This window comes from Ambystoma mexicanum, chromosome 4p, assembly GCF_040938575.1.
Source record: "Ambystoma mexicanum isolate Mex_15411 chromosome 4p, UKY_AmexF1_1, whole genome shotgun sequence".
Taxonomy (NCBI): domain Eukaryota; kingdom Metazoa; phylum Chordata; class Amphibia; order Caudata; family Ambystomatidae; genus Ambystoma; species Ambystoma mexicanum.
Genome location: NC_090927.1, coordinates 472430633 through 472450105, shown reverse-complemented (window position 1 = coordinate 472450105; position 19473 = coordinate 472430633). Strand labels below are relative to the sequence as shown.

The 19473-nt window shown below is 45.5% G+C and overlaps 1 protein-coding gene across 3 annotated transcripts in view; it reads left to right on the top strand.

Moving 5' to 3' along the window:
• The window catches only part of ASAP2 (ArfGAP with SH3 domain, ankyrin repeat and PH domain 2), a 2176645-nt gene that overhangs the window by 514856 nt on the left and 1642316 nt on the right, over positions 1 to 19473 (top strand). The window lies entirely within an intron of this gene.

The following is a 19473-nucleotide window of genomic DNA, read 5'->3' as shown; positions in this document are numbered from 1 at the left end:
AAATTCTGGCCGCTGCTACAGGGAAGCTGGACCCTCCTGTTGTTGCGTTCTTGAACCAGTGAATGATTAAGTGGGTGCTGGAGTTAGGTCTGAGGAATGTGGATGATATTTTTCGTGTTATGAGACAGTGATTCAGGTAGGTAGGGACGTTATGGGTCATGCCCTTTTGTGTGGTGGGAAGTGTTTTATGTAATATTCTGGCTTGAATAGGTAACCAGTGTACCTCTCTTCTTGTCTGTGAAATGTGATCCCTTTTTTTGATTCAGAGTGCTGCTCATAATGCTTTATTTTGCAGCAATTGCAGTTTGGCTAGATTTTCCCTAGTAGTGCCTAGCAAGAGTATATTACAATAGTCTAACTTAGACAGGATGAGTGCTCTTTCTAATGCGGTACAGTTCTGTGGGGGGTGAGAAATGTGTCTACTGATGGTAATGTGTTTGGCTGTGTAGGCTGTAATGAGGCAATGGAATTAATGTTTGCTCATGGTGAGGCTTGAGTCGAAGTATACCCCTAGGGTTTTAACTTGGTGGAGATGTTAATAGGAGTACAATCTATAACGATAAAGGTATAGTCCTGGTGTAGCTTTTTCAGTCAGGCTGGGGAACCTACAATGAGGATCTGTCTTTTCACCATTAAGGCAGAGACTGTTGGTTGCCATCCAATTCTGGATGAGCAAGTAGATGTTTATGATGATGGAGTCCAAAGCTTAATTGCTGTTGATTGGGAGAAGCATGTGTATCATCCGCAAAATTGGTGCAGATTACTCCCAAGGCATCTAGTGCTGCAAAGAGACGTTTCTTATAGGCATTGTAAAGGGTAGGGTAGAGGCATGATCCTTGCGGTATGCCTAATGGGACTGGTATGGGATCAGTCGCCTCCTCACCAATGACTACTCTGGACCTACGTTCTGATAAGAACGAATTGATCCATCTGTTTTTGCGTTGTTGGATATTGAACATATTTTTATAGACGAGGCATAATTTGTCGTGGTCCACTAGATTGAACCCAGCGGATAAGTCTAGTAATAATGTAATAATGAGATGCATAGGTTCCCGGAGTCTCCGATAGCGTCCATCTGATTATATATTTTTTTTTTTTGTTCAAGTAGAGCTTTCTATGTCCTGTGTTTAGGTCGAAAGCCAGATTCTCTGTCGCCTAACAGGTGGTTATTTTCTAGGTGTGTTTGGACTTGGATGTATGCAATTATTTCAATTATTTTAAGGAGGAAGTGGACTGTAGTAATGGGTCTGTAAGTGGTGGGAATGGTGGGGTCCGGAGTGGGTTTTTTCAGCAGGGGCGTGACCCAGGCTTCTTTGATATCTGATGGGATGGAGTTGGTACTGAAGGATGCGTTTATGAATTTGGTGATAATAGGTGCTAGGGTAGGGGCACAGGTCTTGACTAGTTTGGCAGGAAAGCTGTCTCCTTTGCAATATGAAGGTATGAGGGAGGTGATGGTCTTTAATACTTGGTCTTGGGTGACTGGGGTGAAGTTGAACTGGGTAGCTGAAGTATGATCAGTCGAGGCGCTCGGGCGGTGTCGGTTCTGAGGACCAATGAATTTCTTCTCAGAAGGATTGTGTCTTATAGAGACTAAATTTTGGTGGCTAGGGCATTCTGAATGGTGGTGCACCAAGCTTTGCTAGTGATGGCTGGGCTGGGAGGCGGTATGGGTGTTTCCAATTCTCTAAGAATTGAGAACAGTTCTTTACTGTTTGAGGCCGCATTAGTGATACGTGAGTTCAAGGTACTGGCTTTGTGGGAGATAATTGCTAGTTTGTATCTGGAGTTTTTTTGGACTCTTTGTTTTTTTTTTTGTTTTTTTTTTGGTTAGATGTTCTAGGGCTCTTTTGTTTTCTTCAAAGTTCAATGAGTTCGTCATTGAACCAGGAATTACTTCGTTTAGGTCTGGGTAGTTTCGATTTGCGTGTAGCTACTGTATCAATAGCAGTTTTCAGACTGGAGTTGTAGAATAAAGATATGCTGTCTGGATTAGAATTCAATTTGGGCTGTACGTGGAGTAGATTGAGGACTGGGGTCAAGTTTTCTAACATGTGCTTCTCACCAGTATTGGAATAGGTGGTTGTGGTGGTTCTTGAGCTTTAGAGGTTGATACGTTGAAGAGGACTAGAGAATGGTCTGAATTTTAGGATGCTTCAAGGGATACTTTGGTGTTAAGGGTTAAGATCCAGTCCAGGATTCTGCTTTTTGTATGGGTAGGTGCGTTGACAATTTGGGCAAATTGCATTTCCTGTAATGCAGTGTGGAAGGCTGTGGCTTTATCAAGAGCATCATTAAAACCCAAATTGAGTATGAATTTGGTCTTAGGTTTTCGGCGCGGGCTAACCAGTAAAGGGATATCTTTATCTGGGTGATTAGATGAACTGGGTACTCTATAGACTGAGGAAATTGAATGTGGTATTGGGGTCAGTAGTTTGAGGGCTAGAAGTTCATAACCGTCTATTGTATCTGTATTGCAAGCTCTGATCTGTAAGGAGGTTTTAGCTCTGATGGCTACTCCTCCTCTCGTGGTATCTTGGCAGTCAATTCTGAAAATGGTATAGTCCAGTGGGATGGCTAGAGATGTTAATGGACCTGAGGTTGGGTCGAGCCAAGTTTCGATCATTGCTAAGAAGTGTAGTTCGTGCTCCAAAATGAGGTTGTGTACATTATTGGCATGTGCACCTAAGGAACCCACATTTAGTAGCGCCCCTTTCAGTAGTGTATTGGTGGAGAGTTGTGGGGGCAAAGTATGGAGAGTGGATCTGAGTGATCTGTGTTACCAGGCTGTGCTTTGGAGTGGAAACACTGGAGTTTAGGTAGAGGAGTAGAAGCTGACGTAGATGGCGTGTGGGATGGGGATTTGCGTGTCCTGTGTAGGGTGTTGTTGGACGTTGGGGGGAGATTGGAGGGAGGTCATGGGTTCTTGAGCTCAGGCGCATCGACGCATGGATCCAAGGCATGGGGTGGTAAGGGTGGAAATATTGGCAGTAATTACTAATAGAGGGTGGTGGGGAGCGAGCGCGAGTTCTGTGGCTAATGAGCTTAAGGGGACAGAATGTGAAGTGGTGGTAGTTTTGTTTTCTGTGGCGGGGAAGGCTGCTGTTTTAGGCAGAAATGGCATAGGGCAAGGTAGAGGGTGGTGTCTTGGGCAACAAGATGGGCCAGGCCTGGGCCTTGATAGTTGTAGGTGCCTTGAGAGCATGTTGTGGTGCCGGTCAGATAACTGTCCTGTGGGGGGGGGGGCATGGCTGGCTGGGTGAGGTTTGTGTTAGCACTTGTGTGCAGTGAGGAGTGGAGAAGTAGGCTGGACAAGATAATGGAAACTACCATTGCCGTGATGGCTTGGCAAATTGGTCCTATGAGTATGCGGGATATTTGTGGCGGTGGGGCCAGTAAATACCACCCTTCCGGTAGTGACCCAGCTACCTATCCACTCACCCCACTCCTGAGAGTTTGGTGGTTCAGGCGGCTACCCCCACCTCAAGGCAGGCGGCGTACCCTACCATCCCTCCTGATTGGGACGACAAACGCTTCAACGGTTGGGCACGCAAGGTTTTTTCTGCGCGGAGTATGGCGCTATAATCAGCCAACTCTTGTACCTTGGCAAGATTTTCACACCCTCTGTGCAACTGTTTCTCTGGCGGCTGAGCATATTCCCAAAGGGGAAGAGAGGGATGGGCTCCTTGCTCTCGTGCAAGATGTCAATGATGTCATGTGTGAATCCCTTCAGTCTGGTTTGGACACGGCCGACAGTGTTAGCTGGTCCATGGCTGCGAGCACCATTATACGCAGATTTGCGTGGTTGCGGAAGTCTGATTTTGCCCCGGATGTGCAAGCCTGTCTTTTGAACATGCCCTTTGATGGCGCACATTTGTTTGGCAGCAAGGCTGACGAGAGCCTTAAGAGGTTGCAGACCTCCAAAAGCTGCGGCGAAATCTTTAAGCACAACTGTGCGTCAACCTCTGCCTTTTCGTCCTAGGGGACAGCAGTGGAGAGGAGGCTCTTTTCGTTACTACTCCTCCTTTGGTAGAACGAGAGGAGCCACCAGTCAAAGAGGTCAGCGTAAAAGTACCCATGGTGGTTGGGGAAATGGAAGTACCGGAGCCGCTCCAAAACAATCATGAGGCCATGTCCCATGGTTCGCCGGGTGGGGGCAGACTGTCTCAGCATCTCGAAGAGTCGCAAGCCATTACTTCGGATGCTTGGGTGCTGGATACAATTGCCCACGGCTACTGCCTTCCCTTCCTAAAGCGGCCTCACGACAATCCACTGTGGAATCTCTTTGAAACTTCTGAATCTGCTCCTTTTGCAGGAATTCTTGACCCTGCTAGAGAAAGGCGCTATAGAACTGGTGCCTGTGGCGGAGAGGGACAAGAGATGGTATTCCCCTTATTTTTTTATCCCAAAGAAAGACGGGGGATTGAGACCCATCCTGGACTTGCATTGGTTGAATAAACTTCTTAGGAAGGACAAGTTCAAGATGGTCACTCTTTCTCAAGTCCTTCAAGCCCTTCAACTTCAGGATTGGTTGGTATCTTTTGGACCTAGAGGATGCTTACTTTCATTTGCCGATTCATCCCAAGCACAGAAAGTACCTGAGGTTTGCGGCTGGTGACTCGCACTTTCATTTTCGGGTCCTGCCATTCGGATTGACCTCCGCCCGAGGGTTTTCACCAAGCTTATGGTGGTGGTGGCAGTGTATCTCAGGCGAGGGGGGATTCATGTCTACCGTTACCTGGACGACTGTCTGATCCGTGCCCGTTCTCCCGAGCAAGCATTGGATCACCTCGGTGTCACCTGCTGCTCCCTCCACAGGCTGGGCTTCTCCCTCAATTTCAAGAAGTCGCATCTGACACCTTCCCAACAGCTCCAGTACATCGGGCCTGTGTTGGACACGTCCTTGGCGAAGTGCTCGCCTCCCAAGGTGAGAGCTCATCACATTGTGCAGATCATGAACAAGTTTCAACATGCCCAGAGTCTCCCGATTTACGAATTCTTAAGGTTGCTCGGCCTCATGGCATCCTGCATTTTTCTGGTGCCAGAGGCCAGGCTGAGGATGAGATCCATGCAGTGAGTTCTCAAGATGCAGTGGTCGCAATTCTCAGGCAATATATCGATCCCGTTCAGATTCCACTCTGTCTTCCAATCTTTTGTGGTGGGCCAACGAGGGGAACATGATGAAGGGGGAGCCGTTTTGGCAACCATGGCCAAAGTTGACTGAAGTGACGGACGCTTCCCTCACAGGATGGGCAGCTCATCCCGCAGACATAACCACCAACGGTCGTTTGTCTCCGTCGGAGTCCAAACTCCACATCAACCTGGTAGAGCTGAGGGCCATCAGGCTGGCTCTGAAGACTTTTCTGTCGTCTGTGGGGGAAGAGTGTCCTGATCATGACGGACAACACAGTGGCCATGCATTACCTCAACAAAAAAGGGTGGGGGGGGTAGGGGTCACTCCCGTTGTGCAGAGAGGCAATGCAGCTCAGGTTCTGAGCAATCCAGAAGGAAATCTTGCTCTCGGCAGTTCATCCGGCCGGAGAGCAAAATGCGGCAGTGGATGCTCTGAGCAGGCAGAGCACGGTCTCCCACGAAGTAGGAGTTTGCTCAGGAAGTCCTTCTGGAGATCTTCGCCTTTTAGGGACGCCCACAAGTGGATCTCTTTGCCACCAGTGCCAACCGGAAGTGCAAGAGATTCTGCTCAAGGGAAGTTCTTCCGAGAGGAACCTTAGGAGACGCATTCGTAGTGGATTGGTCGTTCCCATTGCTGTATGCGTTTCCTCCAGTCCCCGTCATTACTCAAGTGTTAAGGAGGTTTCGGAGGTTCGGATCCCACATGATCCTCATTGCTCTGGATTGGGCCAGGAGAGCGTGGTACCCGGATCTTCTAGAAATGTCCATCTGCCATCCACGCCGTCTTCCCTAACGAGAGGATCTGCGCTCGCTCTCTGGAGGGAGTGTGGAGGGTCATCGCCAGGTTCTCCATCCAGATGTCAGGACTCTCAACCTTCACGCTTGGTATCTGAAAGGTTGAGTTATAAGGATTGGGACCTCCCGGATGACATGATGGAGGTATTGCTTTTGGCCAGGAGGCCAGCAACAAAATCCCTCTACCTTTGCCGTAAGTTCTGCGACTGGTGCAGGGGACAAAATGTTGATCATTTTCAGTGTTCCATTCCTGTGGTTTTGTCTTTCTTGCTTTCTTTGCCTCACAGGAGCCTTCAAGTGGGTACCATTAAAGGTTACATGTCAATGCTGTCTATCTTTAAGCGCTTGACTGAAGAATGGTCTTACTTTAAGATTCCTTTGATTTCCCAATTTCTTAAAGGGCTCACTAATGTGTTACCACCATCCCCTTTCCAGGTGCCGGTTTGGCATCTGAAGTTGGTTTTGAAATTCCAGATGGGTGCTCCGTTTGAACCTTTGCACTCTTGCCCTTTGAGACTGTTGTCTTTCAAGACAGTGTTCTTGGTTGCGGTTACTTACGCTCGCAGAGTGAGTGAATTGCAGGCACTTTCATCTAAGCCACCCTTTACTGTGTTTCACAAGCATAGGGTTGTACTGAGGGTACGTCCTTCCTTTCTACCTTAGGTAGTGTCTGACTTTCATTTTAGCCAGAAAATGGTGCTTCCGTCTTTCTATCCTCCTCCTCATCCTGATAAGGAAGAGGAGCGGCTCCATAGGTTGGATCCTAGGAGTGCTCTGAGTTTTTATATTTCTAGGATGTCCAGGGTCAGAGTGGATGATCAGCTCTTTGTGGGATATACTGGACACCGATTGAGCCAGGCTGTTACCAAACTGACCTTGTCCAGGTGGATTATGCTCACTATTACTGAATGTTACCGATTGGCGGGTAAGGACCCTCCTGAAGGGTTGCAAGCTCATTCCACTAGGGGCGTGGTTACTTCCACAGCCCTACAACGGGGAGTTCCGATTAGGAATATTTGTGATGCTGCCACATGTGCTTCTATCCACACCTTTGTTAAACATTACTCCCTGGATATGATCCATGGTCAAGATATGTCCTTTGGTAAGGCGGTTTTTTATTCCGCCATCTGATTGGCTACTCTAAATTCTTTTCCCTCCTCCATTTTCTGGTACTGCTTTGGGATTCTGTCAAAGATGTGGAATACGTTGGAGGACACAATCCATTCGAAGAACAAGTTACTTACCAAACTGGTAACATTCTTTCGATTGGATGTTTCTCCAACGTATTCCACATCGCCCTCTCAACCTGCCCCTCTGGAGAATTTCCTATGCGATTGCAGCTTACGTTTCTGCAAGGCTATGTGCAGTCAAGCAGGCATTGGATTGGTGCCACACGTTATGGGGGAAAAACATAAACTGAGGCTACGGGCGCCGTGTGTCCCATTTATAACATCCGGTGACGTCGCCCTCGACGGAGGCCTTCGAGTGACATCGCCCGACGCCATTGATGCAGGACGCCCTCTGTCGAAAAAGTTTCCAAAGTACACAGCTGTGGACATTACATGTCAAAGATGTGGAATATGTTGGAGGAACTACCAATCGAAAGAATGTTACCAGTTGGTAAGTAACTTGTTCTTCTCCAGCGTTGGTATCTTTCATGGATTCACATGCGCCCACCGGCCTCCCCCTGCAGGCAAACCGTGATTCGGGTTTCCCCTACTTTGGAGGTTAAAATCTAAAGGGAAGCCGCGGGGGCAGGGCTATTTATACCGAACGTCCTACGGGGTAGCCTACAGCACCCAAAAGGACGTTGATAGGACAAGTTTTCCATAGGAAAGAGCTAGGTGAAAGTTACCAAGGTTTCCCAGCCTGGCGATGGGAAATATTCGCAGCATATGAATCCGTGAAAGATACCAACGCTGGAGAAATGGAGTTAAAGATAAGAAACTACTCCCTTCTGTGGTTAGGATTACATCCATTCTGCTATTTTATGAGCATGAGCAGCTAAGTAATACTTGTATAAATCCAATTAATTATAATAGTAATGCTTGTAAATGTGTTGGGTAAACTTTCACTTACTGCTATTTTACCTCTACATTTGTGGACCCCCCAAGTTTTTGCTTTTGTTTCAGCCTCCTGTCCTGACTTTTTGCCAGTGGAGCACCGCCTTCAGCGGCACTCCACTGGGTTTTTGCTCATCGTTATGTGCAATTTGACTTGTCTATATCACAGCCTGTGCTGGGAAACATTGTTTCCCTTAGTCTTATAACTTTGTTGCCACTTTTGGCAGCTGTATTTCAGTGCGCTAAGTGCATTACAGTACCGCACACTGGGGTCCTTGTGTTTTTGGACCCTAGACATATATTAAGGATTTTTTGGTAACTGGACAATGTGCCTAGACAGCAGAAGTGTTTTCATGTATTTGTATTCACTTTTATCGAGCCATACTGCACTTACCGCGTTTGGCTCATGACTGTGGCTAGTGTCCATCATGGCCATGCCACGAGGTCTTTTGTTTTCTTCTTTGGTCATTTTGTCCCTTGGCCTCCCCCTTGCTCGTTGTGACCCGGGGAGTTTTATTTGGGCGTGCATTCTCCCTCGACAACCAGCACTTTTCTCTGACTAATGTATGTCACATGGGTAGGTACCCAGGAAGTGGTAGGTACTGTCTGCTCCCAATCCATACTACTGGTGCCAGAATGTCTGGTGTGCCTGTGTAGGTGAGGGCCGCAGAAGTCCCTATTGGACTACTGTTAGCGGGCATGAGTGGGTAGATTTCCTCATTGGCCAGCCGGGTGAGGAGGGATCCTGAGTGCAGGCCTGCAGATCACCATTGGTCCGAATCGACCTGTACGCGGAGCCAAGTGTCCAGGGAAGCAAAGCAGATCCAAGGACTATCTCGAACCGTGCAGGGAAGGTTTGGCATCCTCAGTCCGCTGTTGTTCCGGTAGAGCCCTGATTTGTGCTTGTTCTCCGAAGACCTCGAAGGAGCTTCAACCCCTTGGAGTGGTGGGACCAATCACTCTCGACGCCTCCTTGGTGCCCTACAAACAAGCCTTCTCTGAAGTGTCCCTGGGCCCTCCAGTGGACTGACCAGCTTGTACCTTGGAACCCGTGCTGGAGCGTTGCTACATAGTTTCGGCTCGAGCTTTGGGGTAATCCTAGTTCTCACTGCAAAAGCCTCTTCTTGCCAAATCTCGTCGTTCCTACTGCTTTGGGCTGTGAGAGAGAAGTGTGCGTCAGTCCACGAGACTTGGGTGCTCCTGCATCCCTGTGCGACAGTGGCAGTTGCTGCTGGCAACTTTACCGCATTTCTTCAAGTGCACTGAGACCAGCTGCATCAGTTTGTGACAAGAGATCCAGCTCCAGTTGTAAACCGGAACTAGATCTGCACCCGCAGCGCCTGTGCACTTTGAAGCGTAACAAAGGAGGGGATTTCGTAGTCCAGGCGACCTGCAAACCTGCCAAGTTTGGATCCGGAGTGAGATAAGGGTGGTCATCCATACCGTTTGTACGCACAAAGAATCCCTTGTGGTCCTTGCCACAGGGAGGGGAACAGGGGAGAACAACACAACGCTCTCACTAGGCCCAGTGACATTGAGAACGTGCAAGTGCATGGAAGGGGGGAGAAGTGGAAAGTGCGAAGCAAAGGAGAAACAGATAAATAATAATAATAAATAATAAAGGCAACAAACAGTGGTAGTGCAGCCAGCATGGATTATGTATAGAAAGTGACTGAACTATTAGGGAAAATGTTGGCATAAAAGTTATCTTTGTAGGTAACTGCTCCTCTAAAGTACATCTTTACGCAGACGACCTTCTAGATTTGCTTTCTGACCCTGTGACTTCATACAAGGAATTCATTTGGACTATGAACAAATTTGGCCACGTTTCGGATTAGAAAATCAATGTATCTAAAACATTGATCTTCCCGATTTGTCTCCCGTTATAGAGGTCTATTTGGAATTGAGCGGGATGGATGGGCTGAGAATGGTTTAAAATATCTGGGAATACATATTTCTAGGCAGGTAAGTGGTTTATTAGCTTCTAATATTCGGATCAAACTTGCAGAGATAGCAGTGCTATGTTTGAAGTGGAAAAGATTGTACCTAACTCTGTGGGGAAAGATTAACGTAATAAAGATGACCTTCCTTCCAAAACTGCTTTGTCTTTAGTATGCAACCTCTTTCCCTGACGGGAGATTTGCTTCGTGATATTAATAGAGCTTTATGAAACATTTTATGGGGGAGGGAGGTATATCCAAGATTCCAATGGATATACTTATGAAGCCAATACGCTTGGGGGGCAGGGGAGGCTTTGGTTTCCCTAATATAGTCACAGAGCCTTCACCTTCCACACCCTACATTTTTGGTTAAGAGATTATGCTGCGAATTGCCCGAACTTGGTTAACGTCGAGAAGAGCACCGTTAATCCAGTCCTTCTGGATTTCCGCCTTAGCATGGAAAAAAAGATGGCTGTAGACAAATCCACACCATTTTTTAAACGCATCCTAAAAGATTGAAAGAAATACTCTGAAAGCTCAGGGGTTAAATATTTTCAGAGTCCTGACTCCTCCATTTGGAGGAACTCAGTAATACGATTAAATAATCATACCCTCTTCTGGTCCTAATGGCAATCTGCAGGCATCTGGAAATTGGGGGAGATTCCCAATGGTGTTTCTATGCACAAATTTGAGTTCCTTCGGTTTAAATAGAAGTTGCTTATGTCAGAAGAACGTCGATATGTGTCCTTTATGAAGTGTTTGCGAATTTACATGCGCCTTTAAGTGCCTCATTGCATAGTGCATAGTGTTCCACCTATTTTTCACTTAACGCTAACGTTCCTTCTGAGCAGGGTAGAGCTACCTGCATCTTGGAATTGGGCTTCGAGTTATTAGAGGGAGATTGGAATTGTATTTCCGCTGGACCCTACAGATACAAAGTTGACTTGGATCTGAGATATACCCAACAACGGAATGTGCATTGAATTTACTTGACGCCTTCGAAAATGAAAAGTTATAAACTTGTGCAAGATGATATATGCTGGAATTGTAAGTCAGTTGTTGGCAACAGTGTGCATATGTTCTGGTCCTTTGTGAAAATTACTAGCTTTTGGGATGACGTCCTGCAGCGTATGGAACTTGTCCTAGGCTTATCATGTCCTCATACCCCATCGCTATGTGTTTTGGGTTTGTTTACGGTAGGTATTCGATTATCTGTTGGCAAGCTCTTTTGGGCGCTTGGAGCACTTTTAGTAGCCAAGAAGCAGATCCTTAAGTACTGGAAGAGTGAGGTTAAGCCTTCCATTTGGGGCTGGTTGCCGAACCTAGCCATTCTATCAAGTAGAGAAAAAGTGACCTACCAGAGATTGAAAAAAGCCAATAAATATTCAGCTATATGGAATTTCTTTAATGACTTGTATTCTTGAAACATTCTCTTTCATTGTTAATTTTTTTTTTCCTATTCTTTCTCTTCCATTTTTTGCTCCTTCTTTTATTCTTCCTGCTCTGGTTCGATTTTCCTTTTTCTTATTCTATTTATAAGAAAAATGTGTAAATATAATGTGTTATGTTATCTAAATGATGTTTACTTGTTGGAAAAGGTTGCAGTTCCTGTCCTTTTCATGTTTGAAAATCTCAATAAAGAAATATAAAACAAAAGTGACTGAAATAAATATATTATTCAAGATCATATATTCATCTTTATTACTGAGATACTTGCATACAGCTGGTAGTGCTTGGCAGTTGACTTTCAAAAGGCTTGATAGAGAGGTGTGATGTTTGCCCTCCAATTTCTCACGGGCTCGGGAACCCATCGAAAAGGCATTGAATATTTTTTTTCCGCTCCCGCAAGTGGTTGCTCATGTTTAGATTTAAAAAAAGATTTCCAGTTTTGTTCACTTTAAAGCTAGACCTACTACTAAACTCATGAAGTGCAGTCATAAAAGTTTGTAGGGATTCTATTGGATGGGACAATGCCAGTATAACATCGTCCGCAATTAAACTAATCTTATGGTGGGCACTCAATGCCCGAGTTGCTTCTAGCCAATCATTTCCTCTGTTCCTTTCAGCCAGCGGTTCCATCGTCAAGGCAAACAATAGGGCAGCCGAGTAAACATCCAGAGTCTGGTTCCTCTATTTTGTACAATGGTTTCCGTTGGCAAACCTTTTGCCAGAACTCATGCCCTACTACATTCATAGTTGGATATTATCATTTTTATAATATTAGGTTCAAAATAGTTTGTGGAAAATAGTCTCTTAAAACTCACATTCCACCTTGTTAAACACTTTCTCCAAAGCGAACAGTAAGGTCGGGACTGGCGCTGCCTGGGTGTTGGTGATTAGATGTTCCTTTGAGCAGATGGTACAAAGTTCAAGTTGCAAGCTACTAGCTATGCTCACACAGTTACTCCATCAATTGGCCGCATGCATGCAGCACTCCAGTTCATACTCTCCAAGCGTCCTTTATTTCTTGCCAATGGCTAGTGGCGAGTACAGATTTTGGAGCCTGTTTTGAGTGATGATCCTGTTCAATAAGGTCAGGCATCAGTGGACCAGACCTGTGTGCTAATGGTATTGAAAAATGTTTAATATGAAACTTTAAACTAGGAGGCCATGTAACGGTGGGAATGGGGAACACAAAAGAGGAAGAGGGTGGGGATAAAGGGGGGAATCTTGACCATCCAAGTGCCATATCTGCTTGACAACTTTATGAAAGATGAAATTGTGACTTTCACATTGCGGCGGGGGAAAGGGACGGACATGGCGTTACCGGTACACCCCTCACTGAAGGAAAACACAAAGGTGGAGCATCGTTGGGTGCAAATGCGGTGAGCGAGTAAGTGAAATTTGAAATGGCTGTAGAAACAACCACGTAAAATCAAAAGCAAGTTTCCAAGTTAGATTTTCGAAAAACATACATTTAGCAACAAAAGACATATTCATGAGCATGTGAATCCATGCATACCCATACTGGAGAATAGGTAAGTAACTTCAAGCTTAGCACCATATTCCATTAAATGCCACAGTGTGGCCGACAGGGCTGCTGTATTGATATCGGGTGGTATTGCAATGGCGTTGCCTCCTCCCTAAACCCCCAATGCTCCTGGCGTGTCTTCTCACCTGGGCTCAAAAGTCATGCAGCGGGGCAGAGTCCTCTTAAATGCTTTAGTAGGTTGGCAGATTAGCTCCCTGCAGTGTTTTAGCTCCAGGTCCACAATAGATCCACCCGTCTAGGCAACCTCCCATTGCAGCGCAGAACACCCTGCGGGGGCAGGGCAAGACTTCAAATTTAGGAGGGGCGTGGCTGACGGCAGCAGCAGGAATGGTGGTCCCCCAGGGACAGAAAACATCAGGCAGGCAATGCAGCAAAACACCTGCCCTTTCCCCAGCGCTCAATCTGTTTTGCTATCAAAATTGAAACCTACGAACCACAATTATGATCCCATTCCGGACTGTTTGGCGAAGCATCACGCTGCCGAATTAAGTGAATTAATCACCAATTTCGTAAATTTTGTATAGCCAATGAGGGTGATCTTAGTTTGTTGGACATGCTCGATCCATCAGCAACATTCGACAGTCGATTGTGAAGCACTAATAGCCAGATTGACTGAAGTTTTTCCTAGTGTCGGTAGAGGCTCTAAAATGACTTGAATCCTTTTTATCCGAGCCGACCCAACAGGTGATAATGGGTGCCTATTTTTCCAGCTATAGTCTTGTTCTCTGTGGTATTTGTAGAGGAGCTAAGTACCCCCCACCTAAACCATCTCGCCCATCTTACCTATATGTTGGGAACCAGAGTGTGAGACACGTGCGGTACCAGTGAAAATACTGATACGAAGGAGAATCCTGGAAGCAAGGTTCCCGTTGAGAAAACCATACTTGCAAACGAGACAGTACGATGGCCATTTGAATAAAGTCCCGGAAGAGACGGGACAAATGAATGGTGAAGAAGAATGGTGACGTCATGCAGAGCCGAGCTGACGTATATAGAAGTGCTGCAGAGACTAGAGAATGCATATATTCTAGAAGGCATCAAAAAGTATCGAAGATAGGAGGCATCTTGGGATCAAGATGAAGAAACTTACGCTACAGAACAGATGAAGATATCAAGTGGTTTTACACGTGTACATATGCAAAGAAATGCAAGCAGACAAAGTATTCTTGAGACTAGCTTTATAGTGAATAGATGGCGGCATGCGCCAACATGTACATATATATTGGAGTCAGTAAAGAATGGATGTTTCCACTACGTACTATAGCAGAGCTGGGCTAATGAAGGAAGGCCTCTTTTCCAGTGTGTCGCAGTTAGAAAACAAGTGAATTACAAGGCGAATCTCAAAGGCGAGGTTGGATGAGCCAAGAAGCCAAGGCCCGATCAGGCTGGGGTGAGCGGACATTGGATACAAATCGTGTGAAAGAACGAAGTTCCTGTTCAGGAGGCCTGGACAAAAACAAGGAAGACGTCAGAGGTCTGTTAGAAAAATAGTATTTTAATACACCAAAAGCTCAATTTTGTGATCTTCAGTCACGTGGAGAGAAGTTGGACAAACATGACGACCACACCTACGCATGGAGGCAGAGAGCGTGCCTTCGCTCCCCTGAATTGTTAAGAGCAAAGAACACTCCCAAGGACAAGTTCAAAGCCCTAATTGACAACGGACCACTGAGGTGATGATGGATGATTATGCTAATTGGTGGGAAGCTATGGTGAAGACTAGTTCACCAGCACCTGAAAGCCCAGTCTGCGTGCTGCTAAAAGTAGTTGGAAAAGTACTGACGGAGGTTAGAAGCCAACCAGTGGTAGGGGGCTGCGTGATTAAGGGTCCTATAGTTTGTTTAGACAATGGGACGTCTTGTATTTAGTGACATTCGTACTGACATGTTTAAGGCGTGGGCTTAGTTGCCCCACCTGATGTTAAGAAACAAATCACTTTCTTCCACTAGTATGGAACGTATACTTAGATATTCTCTAAGACCCTATCACTTTCTTCAATAGGTTTTTGTAGTTTGCCACGTAGGATTACGTTAGTAATACGTAGGTTGATGTCACCTATGACAATTTTTTGCTATAAAAGAGTACTTTTAAAAAAAAAATGCATTGAGGGAGCATGTGCTGAGACATCCGTTGTTTTCCCTGTTTTAGATCATTGATATTAAAAGTTATCCTTTTGCAAAGTAGCGGAGTCGTCTCGATTATTGATGTCTGAATAATTTCTTATTAGCTTCCCCCATGCCCTGCCCTTTTCGGTCTGCCTATCGCCTGGTCACCTAAAGTAAAAAAAACCTTGGCTGCGTTTGGACATCCAATCTGAATTGTAATATGCAGGTTAGTGAGATTGTAAAATCAATATACTGACTCTTGCTACCTCTTCGCCCACTCATTGCTGAAGATCTCTCAGCGGTCGTTGGTGCACTGATAAATTCTGAACTTGATTATTGCAATGCCATCCTAGCTGGCATTCCGGCAACTCAAATCTACCATCTTGAAGTTGCCCAAAATGCAGCCATCAGACTTCTTTGTAATCTCTTTAAGTCTTCCTCTGTGTCCCGTTACAGAAGATGACTTCACTGGTTACAAGTACGACAGAAGATCATTTTCAAGATCCTCTGTTTCGTCTGTCTCCATGGCCCCAAACTATCTTGTTTCCAAAATCCGCCCTTATTTTCCAGCACAACCTCTACGATTGCCCACTCAAAATGTGCTGTTGGTACGCACATCTTGCTTTGTTCATTGTTGCACCAGGTGTTTATCTGCATTTGGTCCTCGTGCTTGGAATGCTTTACCGCCTGAGCATTGGAAACTTGACTCCTTCTCCGTGTTCTGGAAGACGTTTAAACGCACCTTTTATCTTTAACCTTCTAATTATTGGGCTCATGCTAGTCTTCTCAATTAGACCATCTGCACCCAGATCCAGTCTGTTTGGGCTTTCTTCCCGAGGAATAAGTGCAATACAAATAATTGAAATATAAAAGAAAATGTGCATGTCAGTGCACCTAAAAGATGACCTCTTTTGGCTTTGTGCCTATTGCTTTCTGTGCATCCGGAGTACTCTTTAGATTTTCATCCGCTTTGCCCCTTACCTTTTCTCCCTCTGCCGCCCTGCGATCCCAGGTTGGTGTTCCTTTGGGCTTTGTGACCCGGAACACCAAACGGGGAAAGAGGGTAAGGGAGCCTTGTGTTTGCCTGCCGCCCAAATACTGTCCCTGCAACGCCTGCCGACCGCATAACAATTATATATCCAAGTAAGTTGAATCTAATCGGTGTCACCTGCATATCTATACCAGCCCTTTTGCGTTTCCTCCACATGTAGATGACCATTGTGTTACTTGCCAAATTAGGTAGACCATTGTCAACTACATATCTTGATAAGCCCTTTGTGTTTCCTGCTTATCGTGTATAAACTACTTGTGTTAGACATGTTACAGATTACTTAAAATGCATAGCTACATGGGCTTATTTTGGTTCCAAAAATAGCAAGACAGTAATTTTATTACCTACCTATTAGGAATACTTTGTGTATACCTGCATATCTATATTCCCTTATTGTACTACTAGACTAGTGCACATATAGTGCCTCATTACTGCAATACTTTGCGTCATAGTATCTATAGACAGACCTGCTGGGTTACCTTCATACTTGCATTGCTTCATTGTGGTACCTACATATCCAGATTGCTTTACTGTGCTACCTACATATCTAGACAGACTTATTTTCTCATTTGACCATCTAAACTTCTATTCATCCCTTTACTGTTCTATATGCTCACTATTCACACAAACTAACACACTTACTGCATAGGTATAACAGCCTACTTCCATAGCAAAAGCCAGTCACATGGGCACTACAAGATCAATAATCACTTTTGTATAGAAGGAAGGAGATACTACTACTACCCTCTCTGACTATACTCCCCTCCGAGGTAGCCAACCTAGACAACCACCTGAGTGCCAATGGGGCATCCTGCATTGACCCTGCATCTTTAAGTCCTACTGTGGAGATAGTGTCCCTCTTCATCAACCATGTTTATAGTTCCAACCTTCCCCTTTGCCCCAGTAGAACCAATGGGACAAGTAGGTGGGCCCCTTTCAAGAAGTTATGGAGCAGTGGTCCTGTGGAGCTGGAAATGAGTGCAAGCACTTTCAGCTCCCGTTGCGCAGGTGAGAAATCATTCTTAAATTTGCAAAGATGGGGACAAGTGCTAGGCCAAGGAATGCAGGCAACAGTCAACGAAACTGAAGCTTCACTCAGAACTGGAAGCCACCATCCGGGTTGGGACCTACTATTCAATGCCTAAATTGGCAAACTAAACAGAAAGTAGGAGTTGGGAAGTCAAAGATGGTGAGTGTAGTTCATGAATCTGCGGTCAAGCAGGCACTGGAGACCTGCCCAAGCCTTTCAAACTATATAACTGCCAAGCATCCCGTACCAAGATTGCGTAACTGAATTCCTTTCCCGATAGATGGGCTGGAAGGTGGGACGAATGACCTGTAAGAATCCAATGCTTCACTCATTGTGGGAGTTAGGGGGATGGTGGGCAGAGCAGAAACTGGAAAGAAGAGTTTGGAGAGAGCTGGAGGAATGAGCGTGCAAGGAGCTGGAAGGTGTTTGGAGAACAAGTCTTGAATAGGAGGAGCTGTCAGGCCAGCGGGAGAGACTGCTCTGGTAGAGATTGGTTCGAGTAAAGAGCCGGACGATGAACTCACTTTGGATGAGGGGGGAGAAGAGCTAGTGTGTTGGGGAGGTTGGAGAGTAGGTGGTGAAAGATCAAGGGAAGGTGTCAATAGAAGCCAAGGTGGAGGCGTCAGGAGGTTGGAGGTAAAGATATAAAGGGGGAGACTGGTGATTCATTTCTGGAGGAGGTGGGCAATTTGTTGGAAGAGGTTGGAGAGATCAAGGTGATGGAGAAGAGTCACAAGGAGCTGGGACATGTAAAGGCAAGTAGGGTTTGAGGCTCGGAGGACAGTAGACACAGAAACTAATAAGAGGAGTGGTATTGGAGACTAACGGTAGCTGAGGAAAAAAGTGCTTGGAGAGCAATGAAGAATTAGTGAGGGAAATGAGAGGGATGGGAGCAGATATCTACGGGGTAGTTGCAGGAGATACCCAGGTAGTTGAGGAGGAGAGTGTTACAAAGGTGGTGAAGAGGACATTGCAGAATTAGTAGAGGAGAATGACGAAGGGGAAGTTGTTTGGGAATTTGAACCCTGACCTGGGTTTTCATGGAAGTAGTTTGATGAAGAGCTAGAGGAAGAATAGGCAAGAGATGTTCCATATTGGAAGGCAGAACGGGAGATGAAGATCAGGAGCTGGCAAGAGCTTGAAATGGAATGGGAGGCGGCTGTTCAACGAGCTGGAAAGAGCAAATCGTATTAGGGAGGGCAGTGAGAGAGGGCAGACACAGTGAGCAGGACAGTAGAAGACGGCTTTACTAAAAAGCCAGTTATCCAGACAATGTTGTGAGGTACAAGAGGGTCCTACTGTGACACTAGGAAGGCACTTGAGGTGGGAGGAGAAATGCTCCTATGGCGAAGTAGCATGGAATAAGAGTATCATAGAGAGCTCATCGGGACTGGGGTGGCCAGAAACAGGGAAAGCTTGGCAACACCTATAGAGAGGCTGGATCCTCAGGAGGCTGTCAAACCTGCCTGAGCCAGCCCTTTTCCACAAGAAACTGTGGCGTTCCTTTCAAGGACTTGCCCTAAATACGGACCGAAAGCCCCTTTAAACCTGCACTGGGAAGACCAAAGGAGAGAACAGCTCTGCTGAAACCCAGACAGCGGAGAGACTGAATTGCGATTTGACCCTAGAAGGAGTGACAGCTTACGAGCCTTGAGAAACCTTTTAGTTGCCTTTGTCCTCCCCACTTATAGTTTTTGACCCCAATCTGTATACCAATTCTGAATAAATCCTTTTTGTACTTGATATTTGAGTGGTTTCAGATTTTCCGTGGCTGTCTGGACGTTTTAAGAACTATTTCTGAAAATAATTTTTACTGTTAATAAAAGTTTCATATAGTAATATCTACTTTTCACTTATGAATATTAACAGTATTGTCCTCTTCTAAAGTTTGCATAGTGGGAACAGTGTAGAAGTTCCATAGAAGGCGTTTCCCAAATTGTTAAAATGTAGCAAGCAAAGTGCTTTCCAGTATGGTACCTCTGTTTGCAATTTATAGGCACTACTACTTAAATTGATCTACGGATCTCTATTTCCAAGTTCTCCATATTCTTCAATCTGTTCAGAAAAGCTACGCTTACAATTTCATTAATTTTGAATAGTAACATGGGTCTGAATACACAACCAGGATACCAGTATGTCAAACGAATGCAATGGTTTAGTTCACTGCTTTGTTTCAATGACCTCCCCAGATTTGTTTTTTATTTTGGGTGCCACATTTTTATCGTTCCCCCGTTAATGGGGATTCTATATGAATGGCAACATGTTTGGTTTTATTTACACTGCATGAAGAAGCTTGATGTGGAAAATCTATAGATACTACTGGGATCATGACTCATTTGGTGGTGTGTCTTGTTTTTTGTTAAG